Source organism: Orcinus orca, chromosome 13 (assembly GCF_937001465.1).
Source record: "Orcinus orca chromosome 13, mOrcOrc1.1, whole genome shotgun sequence".
Classification (NCBI taxonomy): domain Eukaryota; kingdom Metazoa; phylum Chordata; class Mammalia; order Artiodactyla; family Delphinidae; genus Orcinus; species Orcinus orca.
The window spans coordinates 19,547,270-19,574,708 of NC_064571.1; the positions used below are offsets into that span (position 1 = coordinate 19,547,270).

The window sequence follows — 27,439 nt, forward strand, 5'->3', positions numbered from 1 at the left end:
AGGGAGTTAGAGCCATAAGTTATTTTGTATCTGAATGATAATATACAATGAGTTTTGGAAGATTAAATACTACCAACAGCATCAGGCTGCAGTGAGCAACTGATGAATGTTTATTGCATTAAATTAAGCTTAGTTGTCTGAAGCTGCAGGGAACAGAAGGTTGGCTTTCAAGTTTACCTTCCTTCAAAGTACAGATAAGGACCATTAAAAGAAAAGGTCATCCATAGATATCTGAATTTATCAAAGAGGAGAATTAGGGGAAGAATTTTTTTTTTTTTATACAGTATTTTTGTGGTTTTGGTGGTTTTGCTTTTCATATGCCAAAAACTACTATGACTAGGAAAGAGTCAGGAAAGACTGTTCTGCCACTTAGTTGCTTCTCTTTTTTGGGCCTCAGTTTCCACATCTGTAAAATGAGAAAGTTCCAGTCTCGTTAATCAAGATCAATACTACTCATTATTGACATGTGGAAAAGTATGCATGTGTGTAAGGAGGAGAGGGTGTTGGCATTTCTGGAGGAAGAATGTCTGAGTATCGACTGGCATTCAGTAGTGGGAAGCAGGCAGGTCCTTGACCTGCCCAAGGCCTGGAACACCATTCAGGTTGTAGTCTATGTAAAGGTGCCCCCTGGAGTTAGGAGAGGGAGCAGCGGTGAAATCAGGAATGATAAAGTTTGCAGTGTGATAACAGACCTGTTTAACAAACTGTCCCAACAAAGTTCCAATGTTTCCCCCTTTGAGAAATAGGATTTTCTGTGGCACCCTCTAATCTCACACTTATGATTCTAAGGCATAATGCCTTTGGGTCAAAGTCTTGCCCATGTTAATCCTAGGAGTAGTGACACATATTTTTCTCACTTGCCCCAACACACTAAACCCCTTCCCATATTAGGACTTTTTTTTTTTTTTTGCAGTATGCGGGCCTCTCACTGTTGTGGCCTCTCCCGTTGCGGAGCACAGGCTCCGGACGTGCAGGCTCAGCGGCCATGGCTCACGGGCCCAGCCGCTCCACGGCATGTGGGATCTTCCCGGACCGGGGCACGAACCCGTGTCCCCTGCATCGGCAGGCGGACTCTCAACCACTGCGCCACCAGGGAAGCCCCACGATTTTACTTTCTTGATTAAACTAATTGTGATCCACTATATTCTCATGTATGCGTTTATAAGGTTTGTTTTTTTTTTTTTTGTCCTTTTGGATGAGAATGATCACACCATTGAAAGTAGGGATCCTTTCTATTTTGTCCAGATCTGAGCACAATCCCTAACTGAGGGACAGGCTTATGTAGTTGCTCCATAAATATCTGTTGAAGGAATGAATGAGTGAGTGAAAGAGTGAATTTCAACACAAATTTTTAGCACATGAATTTCAATATTAAAGATTCATTAATTTGCCTAAATGAAAGGCACAGGGTGAGGCACTGAGTATATAATAGTGAGAAAAAACTAATGTGTAGCTTGCCCAAGTAGATCTTCCAGTAGAGAAATAAATAGGCATTGTCAATCAAATAATCAAATTAATAAATATAGCATTTAATTCTGAAGATTGCTGTCAGGTAGCAGTAGCTTCCAGTGGGGGGAGCTGATCATGGGGCATTTGAACTACTGATACAGTGACCAGGGAATGGTTGAGATGAGATCCAAAGAGCATTCCAGACACAGGGAACAGCATGCTCAAAGGCCTCACTGCCTGAATAGTAGGTTGAGACCTGGAAAAAAGCCAGCACAGCCATTGCAGAGAGGACAAGGGAAAGCTAGAGATGAATTCAGGCTTGAGAGGCAGAGAGGAGGTGGGCCATGCAAGGACTCTGAAAGTCATGTTAAGGGGTTTCATCTTTATCCTCGACACAAGGGGAAGCCAGCGACACATTTGAAGTGGTGAGGATGAATGCAGGGGGAGGATGTGTGACATAGTCAGATGCACATTAGGAAATAGGCCAGAGTGGCTGCTAATAGAGTAGTTGGGAGGCTATCGCTGTGATCCACATCATATATGATGTAACTTGCATTTGGTTGGTGCTGATATAGATAAAGAGAACTAAAAACATTTAAGAAGTTTGTAGGGAATATGATCCAGGGACTGGGTAGTACAAATGACATAGAAGGTAAGAGAGAAAAATATTGTAAACACAAGTTGCCATTCTTTGAGAGAGAGGGGAGGGAGAGAGAGAGAAAGGAGGAGGGAGGGAGGGAGAGAGAGAGAAAGAGAGCGAGAGACAGAGACAGACAGAGATGGAGAGAGACAGAGAGCACAAAGGTGGAGTAAACTAGGGGCAAGTGTGCTAAGATGAATGAATTTGGTTTGGATATGGTTAGTGTGGAGTGCCTTTGAGACATTCAAGATCAGAAGCAGTGACTTTCGTATGGGAGCTCAGAAGAGCAGCCTGGCCAGAGGGATGTGTTTGTAAGTTATTTGCTTGCACAGAGCTGGCAATTACAGGGCAATGATGGGATAGCCTAGGATTATATAGATGAGCTCAGCTAGAGCAAAATCGCCCAGAGCCCAGGAAGAACAGCCAATGGAAGACAGCTCAGAGGAAGGGGTCCCAAATAACGAGAAACAGCATGAGTCCCTAGGAATTCTTTGGGCATCGCATCACAAGGGTATGGACACAAGGGCACCATCATCAAGATTTGCTCAGTTAACAATTTTGTTAATGTCTCTCTTCAAAATTAATGCCCCCACCCCTTCTAAAAAAATCACATAAGGTAATCTGGTGGAAAAATCAGTGTATATGTGGGAATTAGAGAAATGCTGGGGAGACTAAATTCCTTAAGTATTTGATAAGGCATTAATAGTTCCACATTCTTTATTTCCCTTCTCTGAAACCATATTTGGCTTTAGTACTGAGGAAAAAATTAAAACTTTCTAGTTGCATAGTGCATGTGCCAGCTATTGCCTTGCAGCTGCAAAATCCATCCTTCACTAGCTGCTGTGCTCTAGTGAGAGGGGCCCTTTAGCATTTCTCCTTTGCAATAGGCAAATGTTAAGTTATGTCAGTAGAGGGCACTGGAGGGACATTGCAGAAGGAAGGGTCTTTTCTCCCTGGTTCTGTTGTGGTTTTGTTTCTCTTTTTGCTTCTGTTTCTTTTCTTTTTGCACCTTCCCACTGCAGGGCATCCAGTGGTGCATACATTCCGCTGGTGAGCTCAGGACTGGCCCCGGTCCAGCAATCACCTTACTGCAGCCCTCCTGATGCAGAAACCACTGGCAACTGGCTCCCAGCACCTCGACTCCTGGTTTCCACCCGTCATTATCCACCAGCCTGTATCTTGGGAGCGTATTTTCTGCCCTATGACTGTGGACCAGCTCTGGCCCAGGGCAATCCATAAAATTTCTCTGCCATCCAGTGGGGGTAACCACACCTTCTCCAATGAAATCTGAATCCAAACCTTGGGGAGAAATCCTCTCTTTCTGTGTTTGTTCCTTCCCTACATACTCTCTCACCCCCAAAGGCTTCTTTAGAGTTCTCTTTATGCCTTTGTAGTTACTCCCCTCTTACAGATAATAACTCATCACATTAAACTTTCTGTGTTCAAATGAGCTATGTTTTTGTCTCCCAACTGGACTGTGACTAATACAGCTACTCATTCAAATTCAAAAAATATATCTGATAAGCCATATAATCTTTACAATATTCTCGTGAAGTGGGTATATTCACTTGAAACATGAAAACCCTTTGGCCCAGTTTTATCACTAATTCAATAAATGTCTACTGAGTGGTGAACACGGGCCTGATGCATGGCTGTGCGCTAAAAGTAAAATGGCTGAGGTAGAGCCAGAATCCAGGAGTCCAAGTTTAGGGTGACTTCCATTATACACTTGGGGTAGTAGTAAGTGTGTTGGTCGCACATCAGTGTTTGGAGAACTTTAGGGCACTTCCTCTCAAATTTTAATATGCATACAAATTACTTGCTTGAGATTCTGATTCAGTGGTTTTGTGTGCCCCCACTAAATTCAAGTTGAAGTTTTAACCCTCAGTGCCTCAGACTGTGACCTCATGTGGAAATAGGGTCATTGCTGATGTAATTAGTTAAGATGAAGTTTTACTGGAGTAGGGTTTAGGCTCCTGTATCAGTATGACTAGTGTCCTTAAAAAACAATGCCACATGAAGAGACACCTGAACACAGGCAGAATGCCATGTAAACATCAAAGCAGAGATCAGGGTAATGCATATACAAGCCAAGGAATTCCAAAGATGGCCAGCAAAGCACCAGAGGCTAGGAGAAAAGCATGCCACAGATTCTACCTCAAAGATGACAAAAGAAACCAACTCTGCTAACATCTTGATCTCAAACTTGTAGCCTCTAAAACTGTGAGACCATTTCTGTTGTTTAAGCTGCCCAGTTTGTGGTGTTATGCGAAGGCAAAGTACAATACCTAGGAAACTAATACGGTGGGTTCGAGGTGTGGCCTGAGATTCTGAATTTCTAAAAACCTCCCAGGCGATGCTGATGCTGATGCTGTTGGTCTTTGGGTCACATTCTGAGTAGCAGGGAGCTAGTGTATAAGAGATGCCACTATACCTGCCACCCCCTCCTTTTCCTAGGGACACTTACTCTTTCTATAGTACCAGCTAAAGAGACTAACCCCATAGTGTGACCAGTGACTCAGAACCTGTATGACCTGACTCAGAACAATGAAAGAAGTTTCTAGTTAAAAGTGGAGAAAGAAATTGCAATTGTTTAAAGTAAGGGTGAGGCCCAAGAGAGTTCATCTATGAGCGTAAATTAAGAGGAATAGCCAGCTGAATAGTTGGGGCCGAAAAAAACACACATACAGATGTAGCCAAGTCACTTCAGTACAAGTGGTGAAAGATCTGCAAACTCTAAATACAGGGGCCCCTTGAGGAGCATTAGACATGGAAGTACCTTCTGTCACAACCTTGTGGGTTCCAATCCTGCTACAGTTGCCTTTTGGCTTCTATGGTTTCTCTCTTGCTGCTTTACGTGGACTCTCACAATGCCTCCTCTTTTCTTTCTTTCACTATTTGTAATTAAAGTGTTCTACTAGAATACACAAAAAATTTGCAAAATTGAACACATCTGCCTCCCACCCTCTAGCAGAGATGCTCAATTGTCTCCTGCTAGCCATACTCCCTTTTTTCCTTTTTAGGAATCTTACCAGGGCATAAGTTCTCCTAGCTGGAGATTATGTTTCCCAACATCCTCTGCACATGTAGCCATGGACAAAGTTTGGGGCAGTGGTTATGTACAGAATTTCAGGGTCATGTCCTTACAGACAGAACTTGCCATGAACTTCCTTTTGCCCCATTCCCACAGCCAGGAAATGGCAACAAGAGCAGAAGAGGTTGGACTCACGATGGAAGCCATATGCAGGAAGGCGTATCACACCTGCTAACCTGGGTCCCTGGAGCATAAATGTCTCCCTGCCCAGGATTGCTGACCTAGCTTGTGTTGTCACATGTTTTGGGGCTTCTCTGTTCAGCATCTTGACATGTGTCCTAAATAATACACAGTCTGCAGCAAGCTTTCCACTGATGATTTGATTTTATAGAAATCTGCTCTCTAATTCTAAGCCATGGCTTGCTAGCTCCATTCGGCTTTATTTGAGGTTCATAGGAGTGGCAGAGATGTGTCTGTGCCCATGCCACTGCCAGAACTTCAGCAGCTTCATCTTTAGCCAGCCAGGGCTGCAGGGCAACTTCCAGTCACAGTGTGGGCCTTAGACACTATGGTGCCTGAACTGAGACAGGCCCTCGTCCTCGTTTAGAGCCAGTATTAGTCCATCCGTATCTATGTACAGGTGAACACAAAACAGAGACGAAGCAAACGCAAGAGTTGGGTGGCTAAGAAGAATTTCAAATAATAAGAAAACTATATCTCCTTTTAAGAACTAATATATGCACAGCTAAGTCTTCTGTTAATCAGTTATATTGACTGACAAATATTAAGAGCAATCCCCAAGAATTTACAGCACTCAGCTAGAGCACCTCGTCTTATTAAATACTTTTCCCTGTTTGGGCAGATACCATGGGCCTATTTTAGAGAAAGAGAAATGGATGGACAGGAAGCTTCAAGCCTTTCAGTGTGTGGAGCAGTTCAACACAGATGCTGCCTCAGTGCAGCCCTCTATCTGCTCATAGACATTTCTCCACCATCCATTCAGTGTTCATTCATTTCATTTATTCTTATAGTTTATTCAAATAGGCAACAAACACATATGTGGCTTGCCTACTACTGAAGGTAAAATGGGCCCACAGCAAGCACAGGGCTTCAACTCCTAGCTGCATTTTCTTTTTTCTTTTCTTTTTTTTTTTTAAATTTTTAAAGAATTTTATTTATTTATTTATTTTGGCTACATTGGGTCTTTGTTGCTGCACGTGGGCTTTCTCTAGTTGTGGCGAGCGGGGGCTACTCTTCGTTGCAGTGCGCGGGCTTCTCATTGCAGTGGTGTCTCTTGTTGCAGAGCACAGGCTCTAGGCACACAGGCTTCAGTTGTTGTGGCACGTGGGCCCTAGAGTGCACAGGCTTCAGTAGTTGTGGTGTGTGGGCTCAGTAGTTGTGGCTCATGGGCTCCGTAGTTGTGGCTCTAGAGTACAGGCTCAGTAGTTGTGGTGCACAGGCTTAGTTGCTCTGCGGCATGTGGGATCTCCCCAGACCAGGGATCAAACCCATGTCCCCTGCATTGGCAGGTGGATTCTTAACCACTGTGCCACCAGGGAAGTCCCTAATTGCATTTTCTATCACTTACTCATGCTTCCATCTGACAGGCATTTACTAAACAGTTGCTATGCAGGCCTAATACACCGAGGAATGGGTACTGAACCAGGAGCTTACAGACTCACTGTAAAACACTGAAAGTAGGTTGTAATAGGGCACGGTTAACCTCAACAGTCTGGAGTCAACCTTGCTTCAATTCTCCAGCATCTACTGAGGGCCACTAGCTGAGTACCTCCAGGCCCAGTGACCAAGCTCATCTATGTATCTGTTCCACATACTCACTGCAGGAGACTAGACAGGGTGTTGATATGTGGGGAAGAAGAGTTGCTGGCAAAGGAGAAATATGAACAGTCTCTTGTCATAAAAAACTCAAAGTGTTCAGCCTCCTGATGGCAGGCTAGTTGTCATTTTGATATACTGTATGAAGGACACACTCTTCACACACACACACACACACACACACACACACACACACACACACAACTGAGATGAGTTGGAAATTCATCACAAGAAGAAAAATGGAAATAATTCAATTACTTAGTCCTGAAAATATAAATGAGGGAAGTAAAGGAGAAGTGTTAGTTTTAAATGAATTAGCCTTACTCGAGGAAGGGAAGCAGTTATTTACTGAGTTCTTGCTCCTCTAGGCCCTGTGCCAGCGGTCTTCACATATTCCCCTGTTTCCTCATTTAAGTTGCTCCATCCCTTGCCAGGTAGGTATTGTTAACTCTGTTTACAGAGGAAGAAGCCAAGGTTTGGAAAGGTCAGTAATGTCACCTGAAGTCAGTCACACAAGTGTCAAGTGGCAGATGAGGAACGAGAAATTATATCTATCTGTCCCCCAAACCCATGTATTCTGTACTGTATTACCCCACCATGTATGACACCATGCAAGAGCAGAGACAGCTCACAACCAAGCTGCCAGGAAGCTAGAAAGAGGAATCCAGGGCTGAGCTTCATCTGGGCAGGGATCCTGTGAGCAACAGGAGGAAGGTACCAGAGAGTCAGAAAGCATCCTTCAGGCCAGCATCTTCCAACCCTAGGATATAGGCCCACAGAATAGACTCCTGGGCCCGTGGCTACAGCAGGGGTGGTCACAGGCCAGACCCTCACATTTTCAGGGCTCTGAAAAGAATAAACGAGGGAACACAAATACCATATTTTAAAATATTTAAATGTTATAAATCAAGCAAGCTTAAATAAGATATACTCTATCCTCCTTTCTTAACAAATGCAGCTCCATAACAACTGAGAAAGCTAGGTTCTAACTTGAAATTTCTTCGACCTGTCAAAATGCCATCCTTGGCAGTACCTGGAGAATTAGCCTGGGACCTGGTCCCTCACCCACTGGTCCCCTTCTCTTTCTACCCCAAGTCTCAGAGCACAGCCCATCATGTGGGGCTTTGTGCTCATGACCGTGGACACCTAGCCCCAGCCACTTACCCTTCTCCACAAGTGACTGCATTTTGGGCAGCCCTGAGGGGACACAGCACTGCTGCTTGTCTGGCCCCGGGCAAGAGACCCCAGAAGCAGGCTTGGAGCCATTTGGACAGTCAATTCAAAAGTCTTGGTACCTAGAGTGTGGTGCAGAATGGGCCCCCAAAGACCAGATGATCTCACTCCATGGATTCTTTATCTCATAGAGAAGGGCATAGCCAGAGGAGGGCCAGAGCAAGCGTCTCACATGCCCCAGGGCAGGGTCTCTCTTGCCTGATTCTAAGGCCCTTCCTTGGGACCCCTATACTTCTATCCACAAAGGGAGGAGAAAATTTGGTTTGTGGGGACACACTGTATCAGAAGTGTTCTAGATCATCAGTTCTCATCCCCTCCATACATTCAAACCACCTAAACATGGTCAGAAAAAGATATCTACCTTTAGCTATCCTCTAGGCTGAAGGTCTAGAGAGATATTTTTACCTAAGCAAACTTTGTTTAGAGCAATGACTTTCAAACATGGATATGTATACCCCTTTGGTCCACAGTCAAGGATAATTATAAGGAAAATGAATTCCATATTCTCACCATTCATAGTCACCCTTTCTCAAAATTGATTAGCCTAAGAATATGTATCTCTGCACAATAGTCCTTCCATGTTACAAAGAATCGCACACTCTTTAGCCAACCTAAATATCATTATTGCTTTGCCCTGATAATAGAAAGACATCCATGCACCAAAGGGATAAATCTAAATATTGTTTTCCAGGGTCTCCAAAGCTCCCATTAATAACTAATCAAGATACATCCCTTTCTTTTTCTGCCTTCCACATATTTCCTTGAAGCATGCAGCTTGGCATTGCAAAGGTTACTTTGTCCCCTGACTGAAATACCAAAACCATTAGGGTGATATGTATTCTTTTAAATGTAATGAATGTTTACAGGGCCACCATACGTATTCATATTTTTTACAATATCGGATGAAATCTATGGATAAAAAATTTACATAATTCCTTTCAGATTTAATGGATTATATCAAAAATGTAATTAAAAACCTGTTGTCAAATAATAACATTAAATGTTTATTCCAATTACCATAATTCCCACTATTTCACTCTGTAAGATGTTTTATATTTTCAGGCTCCTAATAACAAGAAAAATTATATGTAAATTTTGATTAAAATGTTTAGTTATTAACATAAAAATGTGTGAAATAGACTTCTGCTTCTAGGAGGATATAGTGCTCATACTTTTCCCTATTGCTCCTGCTAAAACAAAACAAAACAAACAAACAAAAACCCACTAAAATCCATGGTCATTAGATACAAAATATATGACAGAAGACTCTGAAAGTCAGAAAGAAGGCAGACTGGCTAGGACCTACAGGACCAGAAGAAATACAGTGGTAAAATCCCTGGATTTCTTGTGTCTTATGTCTTAGACTTGGACTTGAAGGAGCTGGAAAATGAAAAAAAAACAATGGCATAGACAAAACAAAAAAAAGTCCCAATCAAAGCTCACCTTCTCTAGCCAAAAGACCAGAAAGTAGGAAGCCCAGTAATATAGAAAATTGTAGACAAAAAACCAGAACAAAACACTTTACTCCAGGCAAACACTGTATAAAAATTTGTGGCTCTGACCTGTCTAGGCCAGCAAAGGCCAAGTGGAGTGCTGAGACTTACACCCTTATGAGGCTGTAATGACTTCCCCAACACCCGTTACAGGATGGTATCAGAGAAGACCAAGTAGGAAGTCAGGACTCTGATCTACACAGTAACGTGACCTGCCCCCCATCCCACCACCACTGGTCTTAGCGGAGAATACATGGGGAGTTTGGACCTATCACTCTACCTGGCAATAGTGAGGTGCCCTCATCCTCTCCACTGAGGTGGTGCAGAGAGGCTGTGAGGAGTCAGGTCTTTCCCATTACTTAGAGGTAATGAGGCCATCCCCACTGAAGTATCAGTGCAGAACACATGCGGAGCCAGAATCCCCAAGCCTACTCAGTGGTAATGGGGAGTCTTCCCCACTTGGGTATCCATAGAGGCTGAGGGGAAAATCTGAACTTCTGTTCCCACCTGGCAGTAACAATTGGCACCCCCATTTCCCCTCCTGGAGTGGTGTCAGAAAAGGCCAGCTAAAACAGAAAGTTAAAGCAAGATCTAGAGTCTCATAATATAATTAAAAAATAATAATGTCCGGGCGTCAATAGAAAATCACTCACACCAAGAACCAGGAAGATATCAAAGTAAATGAACAAGACCATGAACAGATGGCAACAAAGAGATGAAAGAAATGTTAGAATTACCTGACAAAGTTTTTAAAGCAACCTTGATAAAAATGTCTCAAAAAGCAATTATAAATACACTCAAAAGAAAGAGAGAGAGAGAGAGAGAGAGAGAGCACCTTATCAAAGAGATACTAGTCTCAGCAAAGAAATACAAAATATAAAGAAGAGGCAAATGCAAATTTTAGAACTGAAAAAAATACAGTAACCAAAATGAAATGCTCAGTGAATGGACTCAGTAGCAGAATAGAGGGGACAGAAGAAAGAACAGGTGAACCAAAAGATAGGAAAAAATAGAATTAACCAAAGTAAACAACAAAGAAAAAATAGACACCCCAAATAAAAATTAACAGAGGCTCAGGGACCTTTGGGGTTATTAAAAAATCTAATATTTGTGTCATTGGAGTCTGAGGAGAAAGATGCTGGGGCTAAAAACATACTCAGAGATAATAGCTGAAAACTTCCAAAATTTGTCCAGAGATATAAACCTACAGGTTCAAGAAGCTGAGTAAGCCCCAAACATGATAGATAACAAAGGAATTCACACCAAGACACACAATTATTATACTTCTGAAAATGAAGGAAAAAGAAAAGAGTCTTGAAAGCAGCCAGGGGAATAGGGAACCTTACCAACAGGGAAAATCTATTCAAATAATAGCAGATTTCTCATCAGAAACCATGGAGATCAGAACAAAGTGTCAAAAGTTTTTTCACGTGCTAAAAACAGAGCTGTCAACTAGAATCCTATGCCTAGTGAAAATAATCCTGTAAGAATGAAGAAGAAATCAAGACATGCTCAGCTGGAGGACAAAGCAAGAGAGTTTGTCCTCAATAGATCTACCCTAAAATAAGGGTTAAAGATCTTAGAATATCAGGAAGGAAGAAAAAAACATGGTAAACAAAAATATGGGTAAATACAATAGGCTTTTCTTCTCCTCCTGAGTATTCTAAATTACATTTGTTTGATAGTTGAAATAAAAATTATAATACTGTCTGATATGGCACTAAATGTATGTACAGGGAATATTGAAGAGAATTACATGATAATGGGGGCAGTTAAGGGACATAAAGAGAGGTAAAGTTTCTATAACACACTCAAACTGGTAAAATGTCAATACCAGTAGACATTATATAATAATCTATGTGTAAATTAAGTGATGCTTAAATCAATTATTAAAAATGCTACACAAAGGGATATATTATAGATAAATAAAATGGAAGTCTTAAAAATTCAACTAACATACAGAAGGGCAGGAAAAATACTAGAAATGGCAAACAGAGACAACAAACAGAAGGAAAAAAGTGGTAGACTTAAGTTCTAACATTTAAGTGGTGGACTTAACTTCTCATATTTTTTAATCCACTCTGCCAGAGTGGATTAAAAAATACTACCCAATTCTATGCTGTCTATAAGAAACTCACTTGAAATATAACAGAAGCAATTTTAAAGTAATAATTTGGAAAATATATATCATGTAAATATTAATCAAAGAAACTCAAAAGTGGCTATATCAATATTAGGTAAAATAGACTTCAGAGAAAAGAAAACTACCAAAGACAGAGAAATGTTACATAAAGGGTTAATCCGCCAAAAAAAAAAAAATTCTAAATGTGTGTGTATTAAAAAACCGAGTTGCAAAATATGTGGAGCAAAAACTGATGGAACTGAAAGAAGAAATGGACAAACCCACAGTTATTGCTGGAGATTTCAACACTCTTAACTATTGATAGAACAATTAGGCAGGAAAATAAGTATGAATATAGAAGGACTAAACAATTCTAGCAATTGGCAGGATCTAGTCAACATTTCTAGAACACTCCATCCAGTAAGAGCAGAATACATATTATTTTCAAGTGTGCACAGAACATATACCAAGATAGATCATATCTTGGGTCATAAAACAAACCTTAACACGTTTAAAAGAATTGAAATAATACAGAATGTGTTCTCTGACCACAGCGGAATCAAACTAAAAATCACTAACATAGTGAGAAGTGGAAAATGTCCAAACACTTGGAAACTAAACAAAACACTTTAAAATATAATGGAGCCATTTTTAAATATAATGGAGCAAAGAGAAAGTCTTAAGGAAAATCTCTTGACCAAGATGGTTTCACTGGAGAATCCTACCAAACATACAAAGAAGAATTAAAACCAATTATACACAACCCTGTCCAGAAAACAGAAGGAAAAGGAACACTTCCAAGTTATTTTATGAAACTAATATTACTCTGACACCAAAATCAGACAAGGAAGTAGAAAAAAAGAAAACTATAAAAAATACCCTTCATGAATATGTGCAAAAATCCTTAACAAAAACAGCCGTCCTCCCTTGTCCATGGTTTCACTTCATGCTGTTTCAGTTACCCATGGTCAATTGCAGTCTGAAAATATTTCATGGAAAATTCCAGAAATAAACAATTCGTAAGTTTTAAATTGCATACCGTTCTGAGTAGTGTGATGAAATCTCATGCCATCCAGCTCTGTCCTGCTTGGGACCTAAATCATCCCTTTATCCACTATACCCTGCCCATGAGTCACTTTGAAGAAGCCCTCTAGAGATCAGATCAACTGTCATGGTATCACAGTGCTTGTGTTCCAGTAACCCTTATTTTACTTAATAATGGTCCCAAAGCACAAGAGTAGTGATGCTGGCAATTCAGATATGTCAAAGAGAAGCCATTAAGTGCTTCCCTTAAGTGAAAAGGTGAAAGTTCTGGACTTAATAAGAAAAGAAAAAAAAAATTGTATGCTGAGGTTATTAAGATCTAGGGTAAGAATGAATCTTTTATCTGTGAAATTATGAAGGAAACAGATATTCCTGCTAGTTTTACCATCACACTTCAAACTGCAAAAGTTATAGCCAGTGTGATGAGTGTTTAATTAAGATGGAAAAGGCATTCAATTTGTACAATAAAATACTTTGAAAGAGATCACATTTACATAACTTTTATTACAGTATATTGTTATAAGTGTTCTACCTTATTATTAGTTATTATTGCTAATTTTTCTGTGCCTAATTTATAAATTAAACTTTATCATAGGTAGGTATATATAGGAAAACACATAGTATATTTAGAGTTTGGCACTGTCCACAGTTTCAGGCATCCACCCGGGGTCCTGGAATGTATCCCTTGCAAGGACTACTGTATTAGCAAATATAATTCAGCAACATATAATGTGCATTATAATAATAATATATAATATATATATTGTAACCAAGTGGAATTTATTCCAGGGATACAAGGCTGGTTTAATATTTGGAAATCAATTAAAGTAATCTACCATAATAACAAGCTAAAGAAGAAAAATCACATGATTATATCATGATTAATCACATGCAGACAAAGCAATTGACAAGCACTCGTTCATGATAAAAATTCAGAAAAAAAAGAATAGAGGGGAACTTCCTCAACTGGATAGAGTATCTACAAAAAACCTACAGCTAACATTATATTTAATGTTGAAAGATTGAATGCTTTTTTTCCCCATAACATTAGGAAGTAAGGATGTCTATTTTCATCCCTCATTCAATATAGTGCTGGAAGTTCTAGCCAGTGTATTAAGGCCAGAAAAGGAAATACAAGGCATGCAGATCAAAAAAGAAAGAAGCCTCTATTTGCAGATGATATGACTGTCTTCACAGAAGATCCTAAATGATCTACAGGCATACCTCATTTTATTGTGCTTCACTTTATAGCACTTTGAAGATGATATTGTTTTTTTACAAATTGAAGTTTTGTGGCAGCCCTGCCCTGAGCAAGTTTATCTGGGCTGTTCTTCCAACAGCATTTGCTTACTTTGTGTCTCTGCATCAAATTTTGGTAATTCTCCCAATATTTCACACATTTTCATTATTATTATATTTGTTATGTGATCAGCTATCTTTGATGTTAACTACTATGACTCACTGAAGGGTCAAATGATGGTTAGCATTTTTTTAGCAATAAAGTGTTTTTGAATTAAGGTATGTATATTTTTTTAGACATAATGCTATCGCACACTTAATAGACTACATTATAGTGTAAACATAACTCTTATATGCACTGGGAAACCAAAAACTTTATGTGACTAGGTTTATTGCAATATTTGCTGTATTGAAGTGGTCTGGAACCAAACCCTCAATATCTCCAAGATATGCTTGTACAAAAAACTCCTAGAACTAATAAGCAAGTTCAGCAAGGTTGTAGGCTATAAGACATACAAAAAATTCTATTTCTTATACTAGTAATAAACACCTGACACTGAAATTTAAAATATAATACCATTTATAATTACTTACAAAAATAGTTAGATGCAAATCTTGCAAAATATATGTATACAGGATTTGTATGCTGAAAACTATACAATGCTGGTGAAGAAAACTATTTTAAAGATCTAATCGGAGACATACTGTGCTGATGGTTGGAATATTTGACATAATAAAGATGTCAATTCTCTCCAAATTGATATACTGATTAACACAATTCCTATCAAAATCCCAGCAAAATTTCTTGTAGATAAAAATAAGATTATTCTAAAATGTATATAAGAAGACAAAAGAACTAGAATAGCTAAAATAATTTTGAAAAATATGAATAAAGTGGAAAGAATCCCTCTACTCAAGACAATGACTTATTTTATAGTAACAACAATTAAGACTATATAGTATTGATGGAGAGATAGAAACATATCTTTGGAAGGTATTAGAGAACCCAGAACTAACACACACAAATATATCCATTTAATTTTTGACAAAGGTACAAAAGCAATTCAACATGAAGAGGATAACTTCTTCAATGAAGGGTCTGGAGCAACTGGACATTCATAGGCAAAAAAGTGAAACTTAACCTAAGCCTCAGACCTTATACAAAAAATTAACACAAAATGTATCATGGCTCAAATGTAAAGTGAAAATACATAAAACTTTTAGAACAAAAAAGAGGAAAAATTTTCAGGATCTAAAACCAGGAAGAGTTAGACTTGACAAAAGTGATAAATTGGACTTAATCAAAGTAAAAATTTTGTTCTGCAAAAGGCCCTGTTAAGAGGGTTAAAGGAGAAGGTATAGAGTACGTGAAAACATTGAAAACTTACATATAACAAAAGGCAAATATTCAGAATATATTAAAAACTCTCAAAATTCAACAGTCAAAGCAACAATCCAATTACAAATGGGCAAAAGACATGAAGGAAACATTTCAACCAAGACGATATACAGATAGCAAATAAGCACATGAAAAAATGTTCAACATCATTAGCCATGATAAAAATAAAACCACACTGAAATATAGTTACATACCTATCAGAATGGCTAAAATCTAAAAATAAAAGTGACAATACCAAACTCTGGTGAGAATAAGGGGAAAGTGGATCATTTTATATATTGTGATAAGAATGTAAAATGTTATAGCCAATCTGGAAAGCCCTCCGGAAATTTCTTAAAAAACTAAACATGCACATTGCACTCCTGGGCATTTATCTCACAGAAATGACGTCTTGTATTCAGACAAAAACCTGGACACAAATGTTTTTAGTGGCTTTATTTATAATAACCCAAACCAGGGAACAACCTACATGTTCTTCAGTGGGTGAACGGTCAAACTATTGATAGACAGAACAACCTGGATGAGTCTTCAGAGAATCATGCTAAGTGAAAGAAAGCCAGTCGCCAAATGTTACATACTGTATGATTCCATTTACATAATATTCTTAAAATGACAAAATTATAGAAATGGAGAAAAGATTAATGCTTGCCAAGGGTAAAACAGGGAGCAGGGCTGGGAAGGAAGTGGCTGTGGCTATAAAAGCACAACATGATGGATCTTTGTGGTGATAGAAAGGTTCTGTACATTCACTCTATCAACACCAACACCTTAGCTGTGACATTACACTATAATTTTGTAAGATGTTACTTTACCATTGAGGGAAACTGGATAAAGGGTATACAGGATCTCTTTGTCTTATGTCTTACATGTGGCTCTACAATTATGTCAAAAAAGAATGTTTGAGATAGTACAGACAATTTCAGAAGTCTTTCTGGGGGTATGCTTGAGTCAACATGTTTGAAGGCCACTGATCCAGAAAATATAAGGGGCTCAGACCCAGAAGCAACCCTGCTCTCTGATGATCTCTTTGGTTCCTAATTAGGCAGGTGGAAGAGGCTATTACTGGCATTTGTATTCAAAAGCCCATCAACTGAAGAGAGGCCAGATAAAGTGGCTGAGTGAAAAAAAAAAAAAAAAAAAAAAGCAGCTTTTTACCTAAATGACTAATGGGTCAATTTCATATGTGAAATCTCACAAGAGGCTCAGCAAACTATGTAGCATAGAAAGAAAAAGAAATCTCGTTATTAGAGAGCTTGAATTCCAGTGGATGTAAGAAAAGATTGTTAAACTTTCTGCGCAGTCTCTATGCCTGGCCTTCGATTAGGGAAATGCCCCTAGCTGGGGCAACACAGCCCCACACACATCAGCTTAGGCAGATGCAGAACTAAGTTGTGGGGTGCCAGGAAACTGCAAGGACCTGCATCTGGGAACACAAATGTGTAAGATAAAAGCAAATGTCACAGACACACTGCATCCTTTTTAAAGTGTCCCTCTCCCTGTGGTTGCATCACACCTTCTCAGACACAGCAGGTGTTAGCCAATCAGAATAACTTCCTTCCCTTGGCCTGATTCCAGCAGTGGACACAGCACCAAAAGAGCTGAGGAAAAAAAAATAGAAACCATTCATTTGCCCAAACCTCTGCTCCATATGGTTTTGCTAAACAAACAAACAAAAAAACATGTCACGAATCTTCACTTGACTGATGATCAGATCTGATGCAATGCATACACATATCTAACAGGCAGTCAGCTGGGATTTTTCCAGTTATCTTGCAATCATGCTTAAGGTCCAGTGTGGCCAATGAAGAAACCAAGTTCCCCAGAGTTGAAGTTCAGGGACCCACCACTTAAGGGACTGTCCCATTCCTGGTGGGCTTGCTGAGAATTGCCAAAGAAGAATCCTCACACCAACCACCATGTGAGTGGGGGAAAAGGTAGGAGCTTTTTTGGAAATTGCAATTTTCATTAAGTTAGCTCTTTGCTTCACTCATCCCCTCTTGTGGAGAATGGAAGAACGTGTTTTCCCACCCTGAGACCAAGAGGACAACCCAGAAATACTTGGAGACTTTGCAACAAGGGCAGATTTACATTTTATTCCTTTTTGCTATATATTTACATAGCCAGTGGACTAGCTGACCTGCACTTGTACCAGTGGAGTGAGGAAACCAGAACTGGAGACAGACATAATGGGAAGGTACAAACAAAGAAGTGCAGATCCTCTTTCCCTTCCCCTGAGTTCCTCATTGTGGAGAAGCAGGAACATCAGGCCTTGCCTGGATTCAAAGGCCTGAAAAGGTACGTTTGGAGACCTCACTGTTTCCAATACGGCTCCAGTCTGAGGCGTAAGAGGATGCAGGCAAAGGGATCACCACGATTAGTAGCTGTTCAAAGGAGCACCCCTCATCAGCAGCGCCTGTGGTACCCACCATCTATCTGTGTTGGGTTCACAGACAGCAAGCCCACACAGAGTCACTGCTAACCAAATGAGTGAGACTCAGCCAGGTCTAGTGAGGAGATTGTTCTGTTTCTTATCCATTTTCTCCAGCCCAACAGCACCAGGATTAAAAGTGGACATGATATGTGAGAGCCAGACCAGAATGCCATTTTTCCCTTTCTTTCTTTTTTTTTTTTTTGCGGTACGCGGGCCTCTCACTGTTGTGGCCTCTCCTGTTGCGGAGCACAGGCTCCGGATGCACAGGCTCAGCGGCCATGGCTCACAGGCCCAGCCGCTCTGCGGCATGTGTGATCTTCCCGGACCGGGGCACGAACCTGTGTCCCCTGCATCGGCAGGCGGACTCTCAACCACTGCGCCACCAGGGAAGCCCCATTTTTCCCTTTTCTCTCAAGCCTTGATTGCCATGGGGGAGAGATGACCAGCTCTGAAGCTAATAGAAGATTGAAACTCAAAGTTTTTACTTTAGAGTGAGTGAAAATGATGGAAAAATTATAGACTCTGATGAATTTTGTTAAGAGAGTTACTGCAGAGTAGGAAAGGGGGATTCATCATATCAGGTTCTGGACAGGTACAGGAAAAACTGAAAGCCATAACATTTACATCTTGAATTGTTAACGTCTACAAATATGTCGGTGATAACGAAGTTTGCAGTGGACAGGATTCACAGTGAGTTCTGGAGGCAGAAGAGTAGCTAAAGCCTCTTTTGTAATAAGAGGCAAATCATCAAAAGGAATGGTGCCCCAGAGCGTATATGCTAAAATTAGGTTGAGTCTTATAATTAATTCAAGGTGTGGCCCCAGGACCAGTAGCATCTGTATCCACTGCTTTGAAGCTTTCTGGAAATGCAGAATCTCAGCGTAACCCCAGACCTACTAAAGGAGAATCTGCATTTACAGGGTCCCCAGGTGATCCATACACACACTGAAATTTGGCCAGCAGTGGCCTAGAGCACTGGGTGGATGAAGAGTGAAGAGGCTCCCAGGCAGGCATGGATACTGAAAGTTCCAGAAGCCTAAGGTGAATCATCTCTACTTGACAACCAAGAAGAGCTTTGAGGAAACAGGTAATATGAATGGAATGGCTGGAAAGCCACCCACTTTAGATCCAGATGAACGGAAAAAGATATCAGGTACCAATACTCTTAATTTTAGGAGGGTAGCCCAGAAGGTCACAGCTACAGCAGAGAGGTAGATAAAAGGATATAAAAATCAACAGTGGAATGTCGCACAGAGGCATTAAGGGCAGCTCAAGTCTTGCCAGTTTGCCTCGGCTGTCCCTGATGGCTCATTTTCTGAACTAAATTCCATTGAGTTTGATCCCCATACCCTCCAGGTCAGTATTTAAGGAAAGCAACAAGTCATTTGTAAGCAAGTAACGGGAGGAGGGGGGAACAAGTCCACCAGGAAATAATAAGTGGACAGTTTTGAGGCAGAAACAGTGGTTCTCACCAAATAGTCCATCTTTTTTCTTATTTCCCAGCCATCCTTAAAGTTAAGGATCTGTTATGAGTTCTAGGCAATGGGTAATGAGTAAGTGACTTGTGTCCTTGCTGAGTTGAGGCATTAAACGGCTGGAGGGTAACTCTCCATCTGTCTTGTTCTCAGCCACAGTGATGGGAGATGTTCTAGGTCAGCAGTCCTTGAAGAGTGACCTGAGGACCTCTGAGATTTCTCAAGACCCTTAGGGGGGTCTAGGAGGTCCTCTCTTTTCTAGCTGTGAGAGACCACTCTTTTTGCATGTACTTAAAGCAAAACAGCATATTGCCACAGACAGACTACAGAAGCAGACCTGAGAATCCAGCCGTCTTCTATTAAGCTAGGCATTAAAGAGATTTGTAGAAATGTAAAACAAAGCCACTCTTTTCAATAGTTTTGTTTATTTGTTTTGGAAGATATGATCATTTCCCATAAAAAAATGTTATTTATATTAATACGTATTGCTATGGCATAGGCCTAAAATTGAAGCCCAATTTTATATGCCACCTGGATATCTGGGGGAAACTGGGAGGGTCTCAAATTACCTGACCACCAGATCCCTTCCCTACTCTGCCCCTGATGATAAGGTCCCTTATCAAGAAACCAGGTTCAGTTCCTGCTTATCCTTGAGTGGTGGTTTCAGTTCTCTGCCCACTTATGGCATTATTCAAACAAGCCCATCACATCCTCCCATGGGAACCAGCGGTCACTCCACCGTCTTGGTAACAGTCCCACACTGTCCACTCTGATCCAGAGCACCAACCTCGTGTGGCCCTGCTGGTGTACTGCATCCTCCTTCCCCAGGCTGTGTGTGTGACTAATATATTGCTGTCAATCTCATCTGTCCAGTGCCAGGTGTTGTGTGTTTAGCCATCCTCAGAGCCCTTGAGAGGAACTCCTCCCTCATCAACCGGATGAATCGGAGGTAATTAGAACACGAGTTAAATCATTATTTTTAAATGAACATATAAATATATTTTTAAATCTGTTTTAATTTATAATGCAGTAAATAGATACAGATAGAACCCACATAAACAAATGCACCTTGGAACCCTCAATATATATTTTTTTAAGAATGTGAAAGGGTCCAAGAATTTTACAGTTTGAGATTGGCTGTTGTTACAGGTGGAAGCTCCATCAGCCTGGATCTCTGAGCTAATATGTGGAGGAGAGATGCCAAGACCCACCCTCTTCTCCCTCCCACGTGACAGGTATCTGGAGTAGAAATAACTCTTTGTGGTATGAAGTCACTGGGACTGGAGGTTTGCTGGTATCTTAGCATACTCTGGTCCATCTTGACAAATGCACAAAACACCCATGGGGACCTGAAATGATTTACAGGACCAGAGGCGCTAACAAGACTTTCTGTCCCTAAGAAAATCACTTTCATGTCACATGCTTTCAGGCTCCCTTTTCCTCATAACCACACTTGGTGCTCAGAATACATTTCCAAGCTCAGTTTATTCCTGGAACTTGGCTCCCGGCATTGTGGAAACCCACACCTTGATAAGATAGCTCCCAGTTAGCAGTAGCTCTTCAAAAACATCATCTCATTTTCCAGGGCTCCACCTGAAAATATCTCTTATAATTAAAACACCAGGCTATTCACCTTTCCAATAGCTAGAGGCCCTTCTGAGATGTCATTTTATATCCTTGTAAAATACCACCAGAAAAAAAATGCTTCATAGCCAAAAAGCCATAGGCTTTGTCTACAGAAAAAGTAATCAAACCAAATAAACTGCAGAACTAAGTCTGGGTGGCAGTGCCTAAATAATAATGATTATAATAGCAAATTTCGGCATCATAGCTAATAATCATTGAGCACTAATTACATGCTAGGCACAATTCTAGGTTCTCCTTTATTTAAACTTTCCTAATAATCCTATGAGACAGACACTACTATGATTTCCATGTTAGAGATGAAGAAATTGAAGCACAGAGAGGCTGAGTAACTTGTCCAAGGTTGCACAGCTAAGAAGTGGAGAGTCAAGGTGGGAATTTGTGTCCTTATCATTACACCATATATCCTCTCATATTTCAGGGAAAACTATGCAATGTGAACTTAATACTACTCCTTATTCCTGCATTGCTTCCTAAATCTCAGACAACTTCATGAAAAAATTCAGTTTTCTATCCAGAAGGAGAAGGGAGGTTTCTGTTTCTTCTTCTCCTTCTTCTAAACTATGTGTACCACTGTCCATGTTCCCCACTTCATCTGCTCCTTTTACCCCTGGGTAAAGCCTCATTCATGTGGCCTGTGTTGTTCTAATTATCTAGTCTACAGGAATTGAAGTCAGGGAAAAGTGACGCAGGGAGGAAGAGGAAACAGAAGAAGAAGCTGCACAGATGAAACAAGCATTTGCCACCGTTTCCAGGAAGGCCAGGTCCCTTCCTCCAAACTGACACCTGGCACAATCACAACTGCTCTTTTTCTTTTTTCTTTTTTTTTTTTTTTTTTGGGCTGTGGCCCCATGGCATGCAGAATCTCAGTTTCCCTGACCAGGGATGGAACCCTCGCCCCCTGCAGTGGAAGCAGAGTGGAGTCTTAACCACTGGACCGCCAGGGAAGTCCCACGACTGCTTTTTAAAGACCACTGGGTGCACTTCAGTCAGTGTGAGGAATTATCCTACCTGGGAGGGTAATATTCCAGGAGGGATTGGCTTCATCTAATTCAAACCACTGATCATCTTTGGTCTTAGTCTTGGAGAAATGGCACTCAAGAGTGACCAGGTGAAAACTATTGAGAAAGGACAAGAACACAGGCTGCTCTCAGGACGGAAAGATCCCATCTGCCCCTTGGGAACACTGGCAGATCCAGATGACAGACAGCCCCTCAGCCTGAAGCATCAGTGTCTTTTGCATGGATGTATACTAAACACACAGAAATGACGTCTTTCCTGTGCATAAGCACCGGAGGCAGTGCCATCAGCACATGCCAGCGGCCTGGCTGCCAACCTCGGTGCTGGGTGTGGCTGGAGATTTCACCAAAGTCATCTGAAAGAGCAGGAGGGAAAGATCAAAGAGCCAAAGAGTCGTCCAATGGCTGGTTTTAGAAACACGGCTCAGTTGAGCTGGAGACTTCTCCAGCAATTTGGGGCTGGAGTTCTTAAAGGGAAGGTGCAGGAAGAGCAAGGTAAATTCAATTATTGGGGATTTATCGTTACCCAGTTTGTAACAGTCATGCCCAAAGATTCCTGAATTTTAGAGGGAAAGTAGCTAAGGTCTCAGCTGGGATCTGGTAGATACATACATCCCAACTTCCTCTCCACCTCACCAGTATTTCGAGAACAACAAAACCCATTTGTGTCAGAGGGAAAATTTTCTCTCTCTCTTTTTTTTTTAGCACAATAAAGGCAAGGTGGCGACATCATATTCATTTACATGTCTTTGATTTCTCTTGTCCTTTTTGGTAACTTTTGATGTGCTGACTGGGTAGAGTTGTTGTAGAATATTAAGCACTTTGTTCCTAATCATTTGGAGCTTCTAATAATCAAAAGTGCTCTGATTGGAAAACTTTAAGAAAGATTTTCTTCATCAAACATTTATGGAATGCCACAGGTTGGCATCAGAGTACATGCTTGGGGGTTCACGGAATTATAATTAGGACTAGCCCCTTCTCTGAAAACCTTGTAGTACTAATACACAGAAACCACACACACACACACACACACGTACACACAACACACGTGCACATGCACACGTATGCCTGTGAGCATAGGCTGACATGTGGAATGTCACGGATCAAAATGTCGAGAGGCCTTGGTTCTCTAAGATGTGCCACAAGTTTATACCATCTGCCTTAGGGCATCCACTCAGACGTCCTGGGTCTCCAACAAAAAGACGCATAGACTAGGAAATTTTTAAGGGATCTTGGGGATCAAGAAGTCTTAATTCGGGCTTCCCTGGTACAGTGGTTGAGAGTACACCTGCCGATGTAGGGGACACGGGTTCGTGCCCCGGTCCGGGAAGATCCCACATGCCGCGGAGCGGCTGGGCCCATGAGCCACGGCCGCTGAGCCTGCGCGTCCGGAGCCTGTGCTCCGCAACGGGAGAGGCCACAACAGTGAGAGGCCCGCGTACCGCAAAAAAAAAAAAAAAAAGAAGTCTTAATTCATCTGACAAAAGCACAGTCCAGAAAGGCAAGAAATATAAACCTGAATTTTCTTGCCCACTGCTCATTGCCTTTTATGGTTCTCAATCCTGTGCCTCTCGCCCCCTTATTGGACAGCCTGCATTTTCCAGGGAGGGAGAAATACAAATGGTCAGAGTGGCCCCTGGCTCAGCCCCCTGGACCCTTGCCTGATGCCTAGGGCAATGCAGCTGTAAAAGAGCAAGGGGAAGAGGTGTCACAGTGCCAGCAGCATCGGTGATTTTGGTGGTGGCAGCAGTAATGGTAGAAGCAGGAAGAGGATGGAAGGGGCGGAGTTGGCAAATACAAGAGGCAACAGTGGCAGCAACAACTGTACCCCAGACATTGACATGGCAACCCTTGCCAAAAATGTCGGGTGCTGCTAGCCATCACACAGATATTGGGGCCAGCAGGAGCCATGGGGACTTCAGTGAAGTTCAGCCAACAGTGACGGTACACACCATGGATTCCGGTGGCACTGCTGCCACTTCGGGCATTAGCTAGAGTCACAGTGAGAAAAAGCAAGGAGTAAGACAATGGTAGAGGTGTTATGTTTCCAAGATGAAAATTTTCTATAATATGTGTAAGAAACTTTGGGAAATGCTCAGAGCAATCTGGAAGGAAATGTGTGGGTGACCATTACAGCCTGAAAGGTGGCCTGTAAGTGGAGAAATTCTATTTTGTGGCTATTACTGTGTATTACACAATTATCTTATAGCTAGAACGCCTAGTCCAAAGCTCTTGACTATACACGCCAGACCAGGCTGTAGCCTGAAAATGCATGCCTATCCACTTGGGAGAACAGAATTCCATTTCTAGATGTGTGTCTAAATTCGGTGTGAACTTGAATTCAGATGGATGAGACAGGGAAAAAAATCTCAATGTGACTGTTGCAGAGAAAGAGGGACAACATATTGGCTTGTAGGGGAAATACAGGTGGATCTAGTAGATGATCCGTGGGCTTCTGGGCAGCTTAAAGGCATAGAATCTGAGAGGAAACTGCACAGCAAGGAGGCATGGAGAGATGGGCATGCCACAGGCAAAAGAAAGAAAGTCCACAGGGAAAAGCTCCCCACTCCCACCTTTCTACATTTTTTCCCAGGGTTGGCGCTCTTTAAGAGGCAAAACGAATGGGAGACTGTTTGCTCTCTGTATCCCAGAAGACTACCCACCTGCCAACATATCTAACATTGAATAGTTCCATGATCTGCATGAAAATGAAAGGACGGCATATTTTTCCAAGTTGAATAAAAATGTACTGTCAGTATAAATATCCTTTTTCAGAAGCCACAAAGGGAAGAAAGGCAAAATTTTTGTTCTAGTGCTACATTCTGCCTTAAGTAGGCAATTACAGGGTATAGTGCTCTGAACCAACACCAGTGTTCATTTAAATGCAATGATCACACATTACGTTTTTTTTCCCCAATGGTCCCCTGAGAGATTGTAAACTCTTCTCCAAAGCACATAGGTTCTGTAAACCCATCTAACATGATTCAAAATGGAGTAACACCTGTCAAGGGCCCCTATTAAGTCTCTTTCAGACACCCACAAACTGGAAAATTACTGAAGACTGCAGGTCTATTCTCTGAGAAACCACATCCTATAGAGACACAGCCAGCCCAGGTACTACTGTGGACCAGAATAGACATAAACCCACCCCCTTTTCCTGCACCTTGCCCTTTGAAGCCCAGTAAAAGACTCAAACACCCACCCTTCAGTCCCAACACCACTCTATGCGCCTGGCCCCTTTCCTTTCTTAGCATGTGAATAAAAACTTTCTTTTCTTCCCTTGCTAATATTTCTGTGAATTCTTTCACAACCCTCATCTGCTCACCTAACATTTTGGTGGCCTGCAGGGGGACAACTTTCACTAACCAAACTCCTTTCGCCTCCACCTCTGGCTCAACCTTCCTCGTTGCCCACCAAGACGTTCACCAAACTGTAAGTTATTACCTTTGATGGGGCTTTCTCTCAGGAGAATAGTGGCAGCATCTAGGCGGCAGAAAACCCAACGTCGGGTCTGTCACTATCTGGGTCGGAATTTGGCCTCAGGGGACGTCTCCTGTCCATCTTCCTCTTGTTGCTGATTCATCTCTGAGACTCGGGGATGCCCGACTCCAGAGTGAATCCTTCTAGGTCGTTCAGAGGGGGCATGATCCTTCTGAACTATGGGGTACTAGAATGGTCCCGTCCCCCCAAATTTTCTCTTTACTTTTCTTCCTAAGATGTCATTATGGGCAACTGTCTATCTGCCCTGACGAAAGACTCCCCCTTGGGATGTGTCGTCAAACACTGGAAAGGTCTCAAATTAGATGACCTCAAACCCAAACGAATGGTCTTTTTCTACAACATGGATTGCCCTCAATGTAACTTGGGTGACCAGGAGGTCTAATCTCAGGACAGCTCCTTCAACTATAATACTCTTCTCCATCTCGATCTGTATGGTCGCCACCTTAGAAAATGGTCTGAAATTCCTTATGTCCAGGCCTTCCTTCACCTCACTCAAGACCCCAGATTGCAGTCCTCTTGCCGCATGCTGCTACTAACACCCCCTCCTTCCCTACCACCAACCTCTCCTGTGCCAGTCCCCGGTTCTTCCCCTGTTCCCCGTCACACCCCATCTGGACGTCCCCTTCAGCCTCCTCTTGAGCCAGCCACCCAATTTCCTCTAAGTGCAGTGGTTGGTTCCAAGGAAACCATTTGTGTTCATGTTCCTTTTTCTATGTCTCATCTCTCCCAAATCGAACTCAAGCGACACAGTTTCTCAGAAAACCCCGCTCTTTTTCTGTCTCACCTTTCAGAGACGCTACACCTTTTCACCAATTTAGATTTAAACTCTGAGGAAGACAAAATAATCCTGCGAATCATTTCATCTCCCAGTGAACCCCTGACATCCGTCACAAACTCCAAAAAAATTAGCAAGGGGCCCTCAGACTCCCCAGTCGGAAATCACCGACCTTACCTTTAAGGTCTTTAATAACCAAGATGAGGGTAGATGGGAGGAAGAGAGGGAACAAGATGGTTAACAGTCTGGAGAGCAGAAACAATCTGTCCAAGTGATCGGCCCTGTGATTGGAGGCGGCCTCAACCTTCATGATAAGACGTATCTGAGGCCCCAACCAATGACAAGAAAAACAGCCATTGAGTCCCAATGCTGGTTCCTGCTCCAACTACAAACAAGTGGGGTACTGGAGTCGAGAACGCCCCAGGAAAAGGTTACCCCTGGGACCATGCCCACTTGGTAAACTAAAAGGGCACTGGAAAAGGGATTGTCCTCTCCTCGATAAGAGGGGACAAAACCTCCTGAAACCAGGGAACCTTCCTGTAAGGACCTCCTCTATCCCCATGGATCTTCAAGGACTTTGCTACAGGCTTCGGACTGACAGGCCCCGACGCTAGACCTGGCTCCAGGACATCAGATCGACTTGGCCAAGCCTCAGTTAACTCTACCCATAGCAGGTAAGAAAACCAATTTCTTAATTGATACTGGAGCCACTTGCTCTGCTCCTCCTGAGTTTTTGGGTCCCTTGATTCCCTCACTTATCACCATTATCAGAATAGAAGATAAACTTCAACCTACTCTCCAAACCTTTGACTTCCCATGCTCACTGGGAGATCAAATCTTTTTGCATTCCTCCCTCGCCCTTCCTAATTGTCCTACCCTCCTCCTAGGCCCCCCTCCTGGGCCTACCCCCTACCTTTTGACCAAACTAAGGACTCAACTAATTCTCCAGCCACAAGCTTCCTTCCTTGGAATCTTAAAAAACTCCCCATCTGATGCTCAGCCCTTCCCTCCCACCAGAAAGACTTAAACAGATTCCCTCAATTATATGGGACATTAACACCCCCGGGAGGGCCTCTCACCTAACTCCTGTCACTATCACCAGGAG

At 41.9% G+C, this 27,439-nt stretch overlaps 1 protein-coding gene and 1 long non-coding RNA gene across 4 annotated transcripts in view; both read right to left on the bottom strand.

Moving 5' to 3' along the window:
* The window catches only part of CTNNA2 (catenin alpha 2), a 1,200,774-nt gene that overhangs the window by 480,896 nt on the left and 692,439 nt on the right, over nt 1-27,439 (bottom strand). The window lies entirely within an intron of this gene.
* LOC125960778 (uncharacterized) lies at nt 1,168-8,201 on the bottom strand. The gene is made up of 2 exons (XR_007470792.1): nt 7,678-8,201; nt 1,168-7,409 (listed from the first exon to the last, which is right to left on the bottom strand). It is a non-coding gene; the product is annotated as an uncharacterized LOC125960778 (long non-coding RNA).